Source organism: Microtus ochrogaster, chromosome X (assembly GCF_000317375.1).
Source record: "Microtus ochrogaster isolate Prairie Vole_2 chromosome X, MicOch1.0, whole genome shotgun sequence".
Lineage (NCBI taxonomy): Eukaryota > Metazoa > Chordata > Mammalia > Rodentia > Cricetidae > Microtus > Microtus ochrogaster.
The window spans coordinates 7,265,361-7,278,882 of record NC_022026.1 but is presented as its reverse complement, the minus strand read 5'-3'; positions in this window follow the sequence as shown (position 1 = coordinate 7,278,882).

Below are 13,522 nucleotides of genomic sequence, written 5' to 3'. Positions count from 1 at the left end.
GTTCCTCTTTTTGGGTCTGGCTTACCTCACTCAGGATAGTGTTTTCTATTTCCATCCATTTGTATGCAAACTTCAATAAGTCCTTGTTTTTTACTACTGAGGAATACTCTAATATGTATATATTCCATACTTTCTTCATCCATTCTTCCATTGAAGGGCATCTAGAGATCTTATAGTGAATAGGATGAGATGAACTTTTCACCACAGTTGGCCCAAAGTCAGAAGGGTAGGGGACTGACTTTGTGTGAGACGATACAAATGTCTGTTATACTATGGTTTACCATTATCTACTTCTTTCTCCTTGGAACAATCCACAGACCCTGTGAAGCAAAATGGAACCATGCGAATGAAAATGTAAGTAGTGATGCATAGCTCTTCTGGATGGGAACTATTAAAAACACATGCAAAAGTTTCCTATTTCTCCTCCATGACATAGCTATCTTGAAGGAGGCCTAGATATGGTACTGTCAGAGATCGAGCCATCATAAATCGCAATCATTTTATGGAGAAAACCTCCTGTTTGGAATGATGTTGGGACACACAATAAACTCTGTTTAAATAAAAGATAATCTTTATTTTGTTGAGACATTGGTACTTGCCATTATGTTTTTTACTGACCTATACACAGCTAATTCTCTTCTGGAAGTCATGTCTCAAAATAGTTGTAAATTTGCATCATAGTAAAATATCTCATAAAATTTTAACCATTCTGAAAATTATCAATATATATGTACAGAGTGTGAAATATGTGAGCATAGTAAAAAAAATCAAGGTTAATGAGAAAACTGGCAATATTTTCTGGCATTACAATACTCTAAAATTAAAATAACAGGCCTTAATCAAACTATAGATTAACTGATAAAACATTCATCCATACTAGCACTTAAATAAAGTGATAAATTGAATTATTCTAACATTGATAATTTCTCTGTAGAAATCCTTGGGGTTTGTTGTTGTTGTTGTTGTTGCTGTTGCTATTATTTTGGTTATTTTGCGAATCAGCATAAGTTATAAAATTTTGATTCCACTTTTTAGTTAAAATATTTAGCACATCTGTGTCAATGAATAGTCATGTAGGTCAAAGGGAAAATTCATGTCCATGGTCTGAGAGTCATGTTTATAAGGTTTTAAAGACACATATCATCAGAGACGCTCAGTTCTTATTATTTTACACTTACCAATGGATTTTGCCAACTCATGCCATGCTTTCTGGTGGTGTCATGGTATACTATTGGCCAAAGCACTGAATCTCTATTTTTTTTCACTAATCAAGTTTTGTTTCCATGTTTCTGTTCTCTCTCTCTCTGGTCTGCTTTTTATTGTTTTATTTCTATTCAGCACTGGCATCAATGAAGTAGATATATTATATTCATAAGATACTAATAGGATATGCATTGAGTATTTAATTCCATTAAACATGAAGAGGTTTTCCAGGTAGCTACGTATTAAACATTTCCCCAGAAGCTTTGGGAAAAAATTCTAATGCATATTTACAGATGTCAAGCAATATCTTCTCAGACTCCCATACTAAAAGATGAATGTGCTAGAATGTCACTCCCTCCCATTTCATTGTCAAAAGTAAATTGGCCCATTTATTTCAGTCCTTTAGTTACATGAGAATGACCATTCTCATCAGGCACGATAAAGGGATGATGTTCAGTTCACACACTTCTGTCAAAATGATTCAGTAACATTTAAGTCATGTTCCTTCTTACACTATAATTAGATTAACATTAATTAGTTTCTCTCCCACCTCAACCCTACCCCCAACACTTGATGAAATTTGTGCACTTTTAATTTCCATTTATCTTCTAAAAATCTGAGTCATCTCAGAAAGGAACTACCAGCATGGTTGTTAAATAACACTACAAGAGACGGTATAATAATTAGGATTATTATACAAGGATTAGCAATAGGGAGGAGGAAGAATCATGAAATCATTTTCATTTAATTATAATTCTTTAACCTTATTCACAGAATTCATATTAAGTGTGATACAGCTTCCTACAGACTCATAGGAAGAAGATATATTCATATTTTTCGGGAAAATGACAACCCAGTATGGGATAATATGGCTGCCTAATTCATAATAGCTAGTAAATCAAATCAGTCTAGATCACCATCAGCTGATGAAAGGGTCACAAACTGCTGCATTTACACAGTGGAATTCTATTCATCATTAAGTAAAGATGAATCTTGCAGAAAAATGAGTTGAATTAGAAAACATTTACTGAGTGAAGTATGTCTGACCTAGAGAGGTAAACACTGTATGTTCTCTCCCATTTGAAGAGCTTAGATGTTGGGGGAGGCTGCTCGTTTGTTTCCCGTTGGCCCAAACTCGAAATAATCGCACTGAAACTATATTCATTGCAATACTGTTTGGCCAATAGCTTAAGCAAATTTCTAGCTAGCTCTACATCTTAAATTAACCTATTTCTATTATTTTATATTTTATCATGGGGCTTGTGGCCTACCGGCAAGGTTCCAACTGATGTTTCATGTCTTTCCCCTCTGACAGCTCCATGGCGTCTCCCTGTCTCTGCCTCTCTCTATATATATATCTCTTCCAGCCTGGCTATATTCTGTTAAAGCATTGGTCAAAATCTGTTTTAGTCATTAACCAATAAAAGCAACACATATAAAGAAGAACTTCCCACATCACTTAGACTTCAACTTTCATACAGCTAGCTGTGTTTTCCTCAATTCTCACTAGAAAGAAATAGTAAGACCCTATTCCCGACATACCACATATTACAAATACAGGACTGAGAAAGACCAAGCTGTAACTGAGTTAGCAGATTCCTCCATGCTTCCTAGCATTCACAGAGGTAGAAAGCAATATGTAGGCTGCTAGGGACAAAATTTAGCAGCAACCACATTTACCTATCGACCCTTTCACTGCCTTAAAAAGATATGCCCACTGCTAGAATAGTGACATTAACATGTTGATATAACCAATCGTTTTTTGATTAGATCTGAGGCCTCCTCCATGGGAAGGAGCAAATATCTGACAACGAAGAACTGGTCAAAATCCTATGGATAGGGAACTCACATGCCCTATGGGGGAGCTTACTACTCATGTTTTGCCAAATGGACGTTTAAGTAAACTGCTTTCTAAATATTTAAGTTTATAATCATAGATTACTGCAGCTGTCAACCTTAATGAAAGAAGCCCCATTTGGCACCCGATGATAGTGAAAACTTGGGTTCATAATTATTCAAAAAACTGAGAAAAAGTGACTTTTGTATGTTTGGCCCCAAGCAGGAGATATTCTCTAGGCCTTGGGGTGGCCTAGAGAAGATTGTGGAATATTGGGTTGAAGGACTATAGGAGCTAAATGATAGGGAGGAGAGTTAAAAGGTATTCTCCTATGGATATGAAAAGGATATTGCACTCGTAAGCACAGAGTAGCTATGACTGTCTGCACAATTCACAGTGCCTGCAAAAGAAAAAGGCCGAAAAGGAGACTACGAGAGAGAGAGAGGAGAGAGAGAGAGAGAGAGAGAGAGAGAGAGAGAGAGAGAGAGAGGAGTAGGAACGAGGACTGGAGTGTATAGTAGTTCAAACCAGAATAGTCCCCATAGGCTCATATATTGGCATGCTTGGTATTCAGTTGGTGGAGCTGTTTGGGAAGAATTAGAAGGTATGGCTTTGTTGGAGGAGGTGGGATTTGACATTTAAAAAGTTCATACCATTGCCAGTTACCCCCTCCTCGCTCTTTCTCTTCCTTGCAGCTGTTGTCATCTTAATTTGTAAGCTCTCTAGTTACTACTCCAGTACCACCACTGTCTTCCTACTGCCGTGGTCCTCACCAGGATGATCGTGGAATCTAATCCTCTGGAACCATGATCCCCAAATTAAATGCCTTCTTTAATAAGTTGCTATGGTCATGGTGTTTTGTCACTAAGAGGGTGACTAGTTAGAAAGAAGGAAGTAGGCAGTGGGCATGGAAAAAGAATAAGAGAAAAAAATTAATGTGGCATACATGGGATCACATTGTACTGTATACTAGTGTGATATCAATTTTTAGATAAATAGAAATAAAGATAAACAATTTCTATTAAGAATATAATAGGTACATGTGTATGTTAGGTTGTATATACAGATAAATAGATGATAGATGACTGGATAAATAATATAAATATGCACAGACATATTTGATTGATTGATAGATGATGAATGAATAAATAAATGAGATAGATGATAGGTAGATAGACAGATGAGATAGATAGATGATAGATAGATAGATAGATGGATGGATAGATAGATAGATAGATAGATAGATAGATAGATAGATAGGTAGATAGATAATAGGTAGAAAAAGAACCACTCTTCCAAGATACTGAATTATCTAGACTTCGTCTCACAGAACCAAGAAGCTACCCACCATTTAAGTTTGGGCTTGTGTGACTAGGTAGCATGAATGCATAAAATAATTATAAATATTGATGACATATAAATATTTTGCCTATGACCCTAGATTAGAAGACACTATTATTAAATGTCCTTCTACTCAAAGTAGTGAAAAGATTTACTAAAATCTCTATCAACTTATACGCACTTCTTTATAGAAATTGAAAAAACTGAGATTAGTATGAAGCCACAACAAACTATGAATATCCAAAGTGATTTTGAAAAAGTAGAACAAAATTAGTACCACACTTCACAATTTCAAAATACATTACAAATCTTTAGTAATTTTTAAAGTATGGTATTTACATAAAGGCAACTATACAAAATAATAAGTCAGCATACAGAACACATGAATGAATCCATGCATATATGGTCAACCGATCTCTGACAATAATGTCAAGAATGCAATGTAAAAATAATAGGTTCTTCTTCAATGCTCTTAAGGAAACTAGGGTGTCATCTACATAAAAAGAGCACTAGATCCTTATCTTATACTATATATGAAGTTAACTCAAAATGTATTATTGACGGAAATAAAAAAATTTCCTAAGTAAATCTAAAATAACTCCTAGAAGAAAACCTAGTGGGAGAAGAGTTGCACACTGTATTCAGAAATTATGCCACAGATAAAATACTAAACTAAATTGCTGAAAAGATATAATCATCACAGTAAAAATGGAAACCTAAAATATAGGAGAAATTATTTTAAAATTATATAATAGTTACTTTCCAGTATATATAAATAACTTTAAAAAATCAATAGCAAATGTTAACAATTCTATTTGAAAAAAAACATATAAAGAACCAATCCCACTTCTAAATATTTATCCAAAAGGACTAAGTTTAGGATCTTAGAAAATCGTTGTATTTTTATATACCTAGCAGAGCTCACAATGACAATAATATAGAGATAAATCAAATACCCATCTATGAATAAGTAATTTTAAAGTTCTATACCTATACAGTGGAATATTACTTAACCATTAAAAAGATTGATATTGTGGTCTGTACTATAACTTAAATGCACCGTGCTGACATTAAGCTAACTGAAATAAACCAACCAGGAAAGGACAATTATTGCATAATCCTACTTGATTGAAATAGTCAAATTCCTATAATCAAAAGGAAAAAGTAGTTGCCAGAGTTTGGAGGCGGGGGAAATGGGAAATTACTTATCAAATAGTATGAGGATTAATAATTGTCATCTAAACAGGACTTTTCTAATAACAATACCAACTGGCATGCCAGTGTCGATAGTGTAGATAGAGAACTACAGGCAATTAGTGGCTGCTGGGAAAGGGAGAATTGGTCTTCTTCATGGACAAGCCTCCTAATAGATTAGTCAGTCCTAAGAAGTCAGTCCTAAGCACATAGGAGCAACATTGCATCATCTCAGAATTTATATTTATAAACTAATATACATACATCTCTATACAAGAATACTAGAAGGGCATGAATTTGAGAAGAAATAAGAGGCATACAAGAGGAACTGAAGGGAGGAGAGGAAAGGGAGCATGACATAAATACACAACCCATATATGAAATTCTCAAAATATTAATAAAATTAAAAAACATAAGTGGACTGACGAGATGACTCAGCAAGGAAAAGAGCTTGCCACAGAAGTCTGACAACCTTTGTATGACTAACAGAAAAAAACTGGGTAATAGAATTCCCTCTCTCTCTCTCTCTCTCTCTCTCTCTCTCTCTCTCTCTGTGTGTGTGTGTGAGTGAACTACCTCTCTGTCTCTCTGTCTCCCTCTGTGTCCCTTTCTCTCTCCATCTCCTCCCTTTCTCATGAATAATAATTAATACTAACAAATAAAATTATAAAACTTTAAGGTTTCAGTAGCACAGAATGTGTCTGTGACTGCTAAGTATTGTGCCTATAATTAACAGTATTTAATTATACAGTTAAGTCTGCTAAGAGTATAGAACTGAAGTAAAATGTTATCATAGTAAAATTAAAAGTACACAGAGCACCAGCTTTTCTCTACCATTATATTTGTTTGTTTTTCCATAAGACTTTCAAATCAAGTGAATTCTAGCTAAGGAAGAAATGCAGAATCTCCCTTTCACAGATCGGCTCAGAAGAAAACTAGTAATACAGTCAGGTCCAACTCTTAAAGAAGACACTGTGGAGGGTGTGAACTAACTTTTGAGTGAGTAATTCACAGTCATTAATAATGCATCAGTGTTACATTTCGGAAAGAAATAAAATCATTTCTAAGAACTAGTATAGATTTGAATTCTTGACTTCATGCTTCCTGTGTCTTCCGTCCTCTGTCTGTCTCTTATAAGTCTAAATCTGTGTCTGCCTGAAGGTTGTCTAATAAATCTTTCCTTGTCTGTCTGTTCCTGTCCCTGTGTGTCTGATGTGTGGTTGTTTGTCTATCCCTAACAAAGAGCTTTGACCTGTCTTATGTGACATCAAGGTGTGTTGTATTATTAAATCTGGCTGTGAGGTCTGGTAAATATTCTAGTCTCATAGAATAGCAGGTATGTTTTTTTTTATATCATATTGCATTGCCACAAAAGAGAAACAAGTTTAGTCTGTAGGGAATCACATATGATAGTGTAAATATCTATGCTGAATTAGGTCACCAATCATTCCTCCCAAATGAAACTAAAAAATCCTCTCAGAATAAACACAGTTAGGAATGTTTAATTCAGAATCTGATTTTGCTTTTCATTTGATTTACATAAACGAGTTGGTTTAGTAATAAATATGTCAAATCTTTTGAAAACATATTTTAAAATCAACAAAACAAAGAGATAGTAATGAAGTTAAAGTTAAACTGGCTTTCAACTTGGGAGCCTTACTGTAATCTCCAGTAGCTACTTTTTTCCAGCTTCAAAATTAGTTTATTGCAGGGACTGGAGGGATTGTCCAGTGGTTAAGAGAATTTACTGCTCTTCCAGGTTATCTGAGTTCAATTTCTAGCAACCAGTGGAGGCAATTCATTCCTTTAACTTTTATAGCAGTGGTTTTCAACCTTCCTAATGCTGTGACCCTTTAATACAGTTCTTCATGTTGTGCTGACCCCCTACCACACCATTATTTTTGTTGCTGTTCTTAACTGTAATTTTTCTTCTATTGTAAATCATAATGTAAACATTTGATATACAGAATATCTGATAAGCCATCTCTGTGGGTGTCATAACCCATAGATTCAAAAACCACTGCTCCATAAGCATCCATGTACTATTCAGAGAAAGAGAGAGATTGAGATAGAGGATGAAGGAATAAATAGATGAATAATCTTTAAACACAGTTTATTTCTGCAACCACCCACCATTAGCTATTTTCGTTTACAGAAGAAAGGAATATGGTGTCAACTCGAGCTTTGTATATGAGTTGAGCCTAAATAAGAAAACACAAAAATTCTTGGAGGATCCCAATTTGTGAGTTTGGATAAATCCATGGTGCCAATTATTTTTAAAGGGTTATTTTATTTTTTAAAAAGTATGTACCTGTGCATGTACAACGTGTGTGTGTGTGTGTGTGTGTGTGTGTGTGTGTGTATACGCATGCAAATTCCCACAGAAGGCAGAGGAGGGAGACACATGCCCCGAAGCTGTATTTATATGGTTGTGAACTGCCCGCCACAGGTGCTGGAACTAACCCTGGGTCCTCTGCAAGAGAAATAAGTGTTCCTGACCCCTGAGCCATTTCTCCAGGCCTCATTTAAGTTTCTAGTGTTTTGTTTATCTTTCCTCAAAGCTCAAGGTATATTTATAAGAAAGATAGTATATATCTTAGGCAATTTGTCTAAGTGTGTAATTTAACCCTAACTACCCACCTTTAAGGTACAAAAGCATTTCAGTTTGAGATAGTTCTAGTTAACTATTTTATATTGCTCTCTTTAATAGGAAAAAATCCAGTCTGGAAAACTGGGTATTGTTACTAATTTTCTCACAAATTTTTACTGATTATAAATTTTAACTACAGACAACATAAACTTTGCCCCTGAGTCTATAATTGAGAGAAAGAAATTGATTTGGGACAGAATGAATAAAATTAACCAATTAAATATGTTAAGAATTGTGTATGAGGGCTATAAGTGTAGTAAATGTTCTAGGAGCAGCGGAGTATTGGAAAGATAAAACAGGAAACTATAGAAAAAGGTTTCAGAGGGCAGACTCACAAGTACAGGACATAGGCTGGTCTACACAAGATTGGAGCATCCCCAGGAGCATTCCCAAGTGGAGCCAAAAGGAAGGTAAGCAAACATACTCTGAAACCTACTGCCATATTCTTCCAAGGCTTTTTTCTCTTTTTTTTTCTTTTTTTTCTTTTTTCATTCAATTATTTACACTTCCTTCTCTCCTCCCAATCCCCCCTTGCTTCCCCACACCCCCTCCTCTCTCTCCCCCCTTGCTTGAGAGAGGGCAGGGAACCCTGCCCTGTGGGAAGGCCAAGGCCCTCCCCCCTATATCCAGGCCTAGGGAGTTGTGCATCCATATAGACTAGGGTCCCAAAAAGCCAGAACATGCCGTAAAAACAAGTCCCACTGCCTTTATCAATGGCTTCTCAGTCAGCCTCCACTGTCAGCCACAGTCAGAGAGTCTGCTTTGATCACATGCTCATTTAGACCCGGTCCAGCTGCATTTGATGAACTCCCATTGTCAGCCACAATCAGAGAGTCCGTTTGATCACATGCTCATTCAGACCTGGTCCAGCTGGATTTGGTGAGCTCCCATTAGAACAGGCACACTGTCTCAGTTGGTGGACCAACTCCTCGCAGTCCTGACTTCTTTGCTAGTCTTCTCCCTCCTTCTGCCTTTCAACTGGACCTTGGGAGCTCAGTCCGTTCCTCTGATGAGGGTTTCTATCTCTATCTTGATCTGCCGCCTGAAGAAGATTCTATGGTGATATTCGAGATAATCATCAGCGTGATAGTGGGGCAAGAACTGTTCAGGTACCCTCTCCTCTGCTGTCCAAGGACTTAGCTGGGGACATCTTCTTGGACACCTGGGATCGCCTCTAGAGCCAAGTCTCTTGCCAAGCCTAAAATGGATCCCTTAATGTAGATATCTTCTTCCCTGCTCCTATACCCACCCTTCCTCCATCTCCACCCTCCCACTCCCCCAAGCTGATGCCAGTCCTTCCCTTCTCCCTTCCCTCTCTCCCTCTCCCTTTCCTCAACCTCACCCCCACCCCTGCCCCCACCCCCATGCTCACAACTTTTGCCCTGCAATCTTGTTTGCTTCCAGTTTCCGGGAGGATCTATAAATGACTCTAGCCATAAATCAAGGTCATTACGCCTATAGTTCACAAGCCCAGAGAAGCCAAATAACAAGGTGAATCCAACGAAAAACATTTATAGATCCTTCCAAGGCTTTTTTAAGAAATGAGGAGCAAAAAAAAAATGTTTTAGCCTCAGAAGAAAATTACCAAAATTAATGAAACTGAAGTCAGAAGCAGCGTCAGTAATGAGCATGTGAAGCAAGACTTCAGAAAGAGTTCAAGTTCTGTAACTTGCTTTGTTGGCAGAATATCTAATTCTATACTTTGTTGCCAAAACACCCACAAGTCTGCAGTATGTTTGGTTCTGAATAAGAAAGTGGAAAAAATGAGCTTCAGAAAATCCTGCAGGAATCATTTTTGATACTGAAATTCTACATGTCGTGATAATTTTCTGAAAGATGAGAATTTTTGCTTCTATTTCTCAAATATTTGTAAAACAGACAACACAGGAAATGAAAAAAAATCAAGGAAACAGACATAGAACATGAAGATTTGGAAAACAGATTTTAAAGGACCCCAAGTAGGAAATCAGGGAGATGATTCATCATTTCAAGGTTTTCATGGAAAATAATAACTTGGACAATCTTCTTTACAATATGAAATACCCTGCAAAAGGCACCAGAACAAGAATCTTGGAATGAAAGGCAATTGTTTCCACTCACATAAAGCAGATGCAAAAGAAACAGCTGGCAAAATACGGTTTACAAAGTATCTTTTACTACCCATGAAAGGAAAGTCCTTAAGTACTTGATTTCCCCTTTCAGAAAACCAAAAAGACTCCTCCATTTTTCTCCTCGGTGTATTTCTTCCCACTGACACATTTAGATTCACCTACTTCTCACAGGAAGTTGCTTACACTTTGAAATCTTAAAGTCACATTCCAGTTTTCAAAACAATTTCCAATCTTTCATTTTCATTTATTTTATTTTTAATGATTTTATACATGAGTGATGTATTTATATCAATCCCACCCAACATCTACCCTCTTTACCTGCATCCACTCACTCCCTCAACTTCATGAATTATTCTTTGATTACTATTGTAAGTATGAAAATAGAACCTACTGAGTTCATTTACTGTTGCTCACATATCCATATATTTAGAGATGACTACCTGGAATTAAATAATCTGTAAAAGAGCTTGTCTCTGGAGTATATGTGTTCTCTCTTAAAAGTCATTAATTTCCTAAAGTTCTTCATCTTTGAGTGGGGCCTTGTAATAATTCTCCCACCTTCTTTGGCATGTCAACTGATGTTATTCCTGTTTATGTAACCATATTGTTAAGATTTAATGGATGTATCTCCTTTTCATGTATAGAAGACACTACCTCACGATGGATGTACTAATGCTCTTACAATATTTCTCTCACTTTTTTCATGATGTTCTCTTAACCTTATATGCAGGAGTTGTACAGATGTATCAGTTGGGGCTGGGTGCCCTACAGTGAATTGTTCTTTGCCCTTTGACCCATTACAGATGTCTGTAATGGTCTCTGTCTGTTGAAAGGGGACACTTCTTTGATGAAGGGTGATAGCTACTTCATCTATGAATAGAAAGAGAGGTATTCAGAATCCATTTGAAAAATACTAGTTTAAGAAAGTGGCAAAAGTATGTTCTACTCTAGGGTCTGCAACCTCACCAGCCATGGATAATTGGCTATATTTATGTTACAGCACGTGCTATGAATTTCCTCTTATTTAGTAGACCTTAAATCCATTTAGACAGCTGTTTATTGCCCAGATAAAATTGCCACTATTAAATTTGAGTATGTATTGCCATAGTGGTGATTGATGTGCCTCTTAGGGTTTGCTGCCTGAGTAGGACTGTTGATTGCTTTCCTTCTTTGACATCTTGCATAACACTTTGGTATATTATTTGTTCAAGTTTTAGAGTGATGAAAAATTCTTATGGCCATAGACTGATAAAGTTAATATTGGCAAATATCCATCCGAATAAAATTAACTTACATATTTAACACAACCCCAGTCAAAAATCCCTACAACATCTTTTATAGAAATAGACTTTTTAAAAGTTATATATATATATGGAACCACAAAAGACCTTGGGTAATTAAGGAAATCCTGAGCAAAAAGAAAAATGAGGACGGGTTTACCATTTCATATGTCAAGCAATATTACAAAGGTATAATAATAAAATCAGTATGATACTGGCACAAACACAGACATGTGGATCAATGAGAAAAATATAAGATCTTAATATGAGTTTAAGTTACTACACCCATCTTGTATTTGACAAAGATGCCAAAGACAAACACTAGAGAAAAGATAGTATCTTCAGCAAATGATGTTGGGAAAACTGGGTAACTATATATGGAAGAATGAAATAGGATCCACATCTATCAATCTGCATGAAAATCAAATCAAAATGGTTCAGTATCTCACTGTGAATCCTAAAATGTTAAAATTGCCGGGAAAAAACATGGGATATACTCTATAATACATAGGCATAAGAAAAGAGTTTCTGAACATGACTACATTTGCCAAAGAATATCAATAATGGACAACAGAGACCTCATAAAATTAAAACCCTTTGCATAGCTAAGGAAACAATCAATTGAACGGAGAGGCAACCCTCAGAGTTGGAGAGAAGCTGTGTCAGTTATATATCTGATAGGGGATTAGTATCCAGAGTACGTGAAGAGACTTACAAAAAAAAAAGAAAACAAAAATGAAGTCAAAAAAACAAATGACAGACAAATTATACCTAGATATCAGAGAATAAGAACATTTACCAGAGAAGCTTCTTACTGCAGTACATGGGTTAACAAAAATATCCAAAACTGGACAGTATGTGGCTAGTGAGATAATTTGGAGCACTTAATCCTAAATGGGATGACTTTATCAAAGCCCTCCCATCAAGCTTGGCTCAGGGAACTAGGTAGAAGAGGAGGTGGAATGGTTTTAAGTGACAAAGATGGTGGATGAATCCAAAGAAACAGGGGCTTCCATATGCAACAGGACTGGTACACTTATGAACTTACGTAGACAATAACAACACACACAAAATCTTCACAGATTCAAATCAGAAAAAAAAAACAGTACTAGAAAAGGGTAAGTGGGCACAAAGTCCCACCTCTTACCAAGAAGCTACATGCAACTGATACCTGCTGGGAGAGGTAAAATCAGTTTTTGCCAATGAGTATATCAACCACACCCAGTGGAGGCCTGATGCTCAGGAGTAGCTGGTGAACCAGAAATGAATTTCATTTTTTGTGCATATGAATTTGCTTTGTTTTATTTTATTTGGGTGTTTTTGACTTACTGATGCTTAATCTGTTTTATTCATTTACTGGCTTTCATTTCTTGTTTTTTCTCTTGATTTTTTTGTGACGGAGAAAGACCATGGAGTTGGTGGGTAGATGGGAGGGGAAGACTGGGAGGTGGTGGAGAAGCATAAAACATTATTGAAATATATTTTATGGGAAAATAAATAAGATTTTAAAAGATATACATGAAACTCTCAAAAATAAGAAAAATAATATAATACAGACATGCAGGGAGATGGAGAGGATCTGGGAGGATTTGGGGGAGGAGTAAGAATAAGATCAATATATTATATAAAAAGTTTTAAGCCAATCAAAATAAAATGGACTGTGAATCAGAACAGCATTGGACATGAAGTCCCAACCCTAACTGTGGAGCTGTTATTAATTGTTAGCATCTAGGAAAGGGAGAGGAAGATTGCCCTAACAGTTTAGTCTCTGGTAATCAGCTGTGTTCCAGTAGAAAGGAATAATCCAATAATATTTGGCTATACAAATTGGCCTTGATAAGTAAAAATAATCTGATTGAAAGCAGTGTGGTGGTTTCTCAAGAAATTCGGGATCAACCTACCCCTG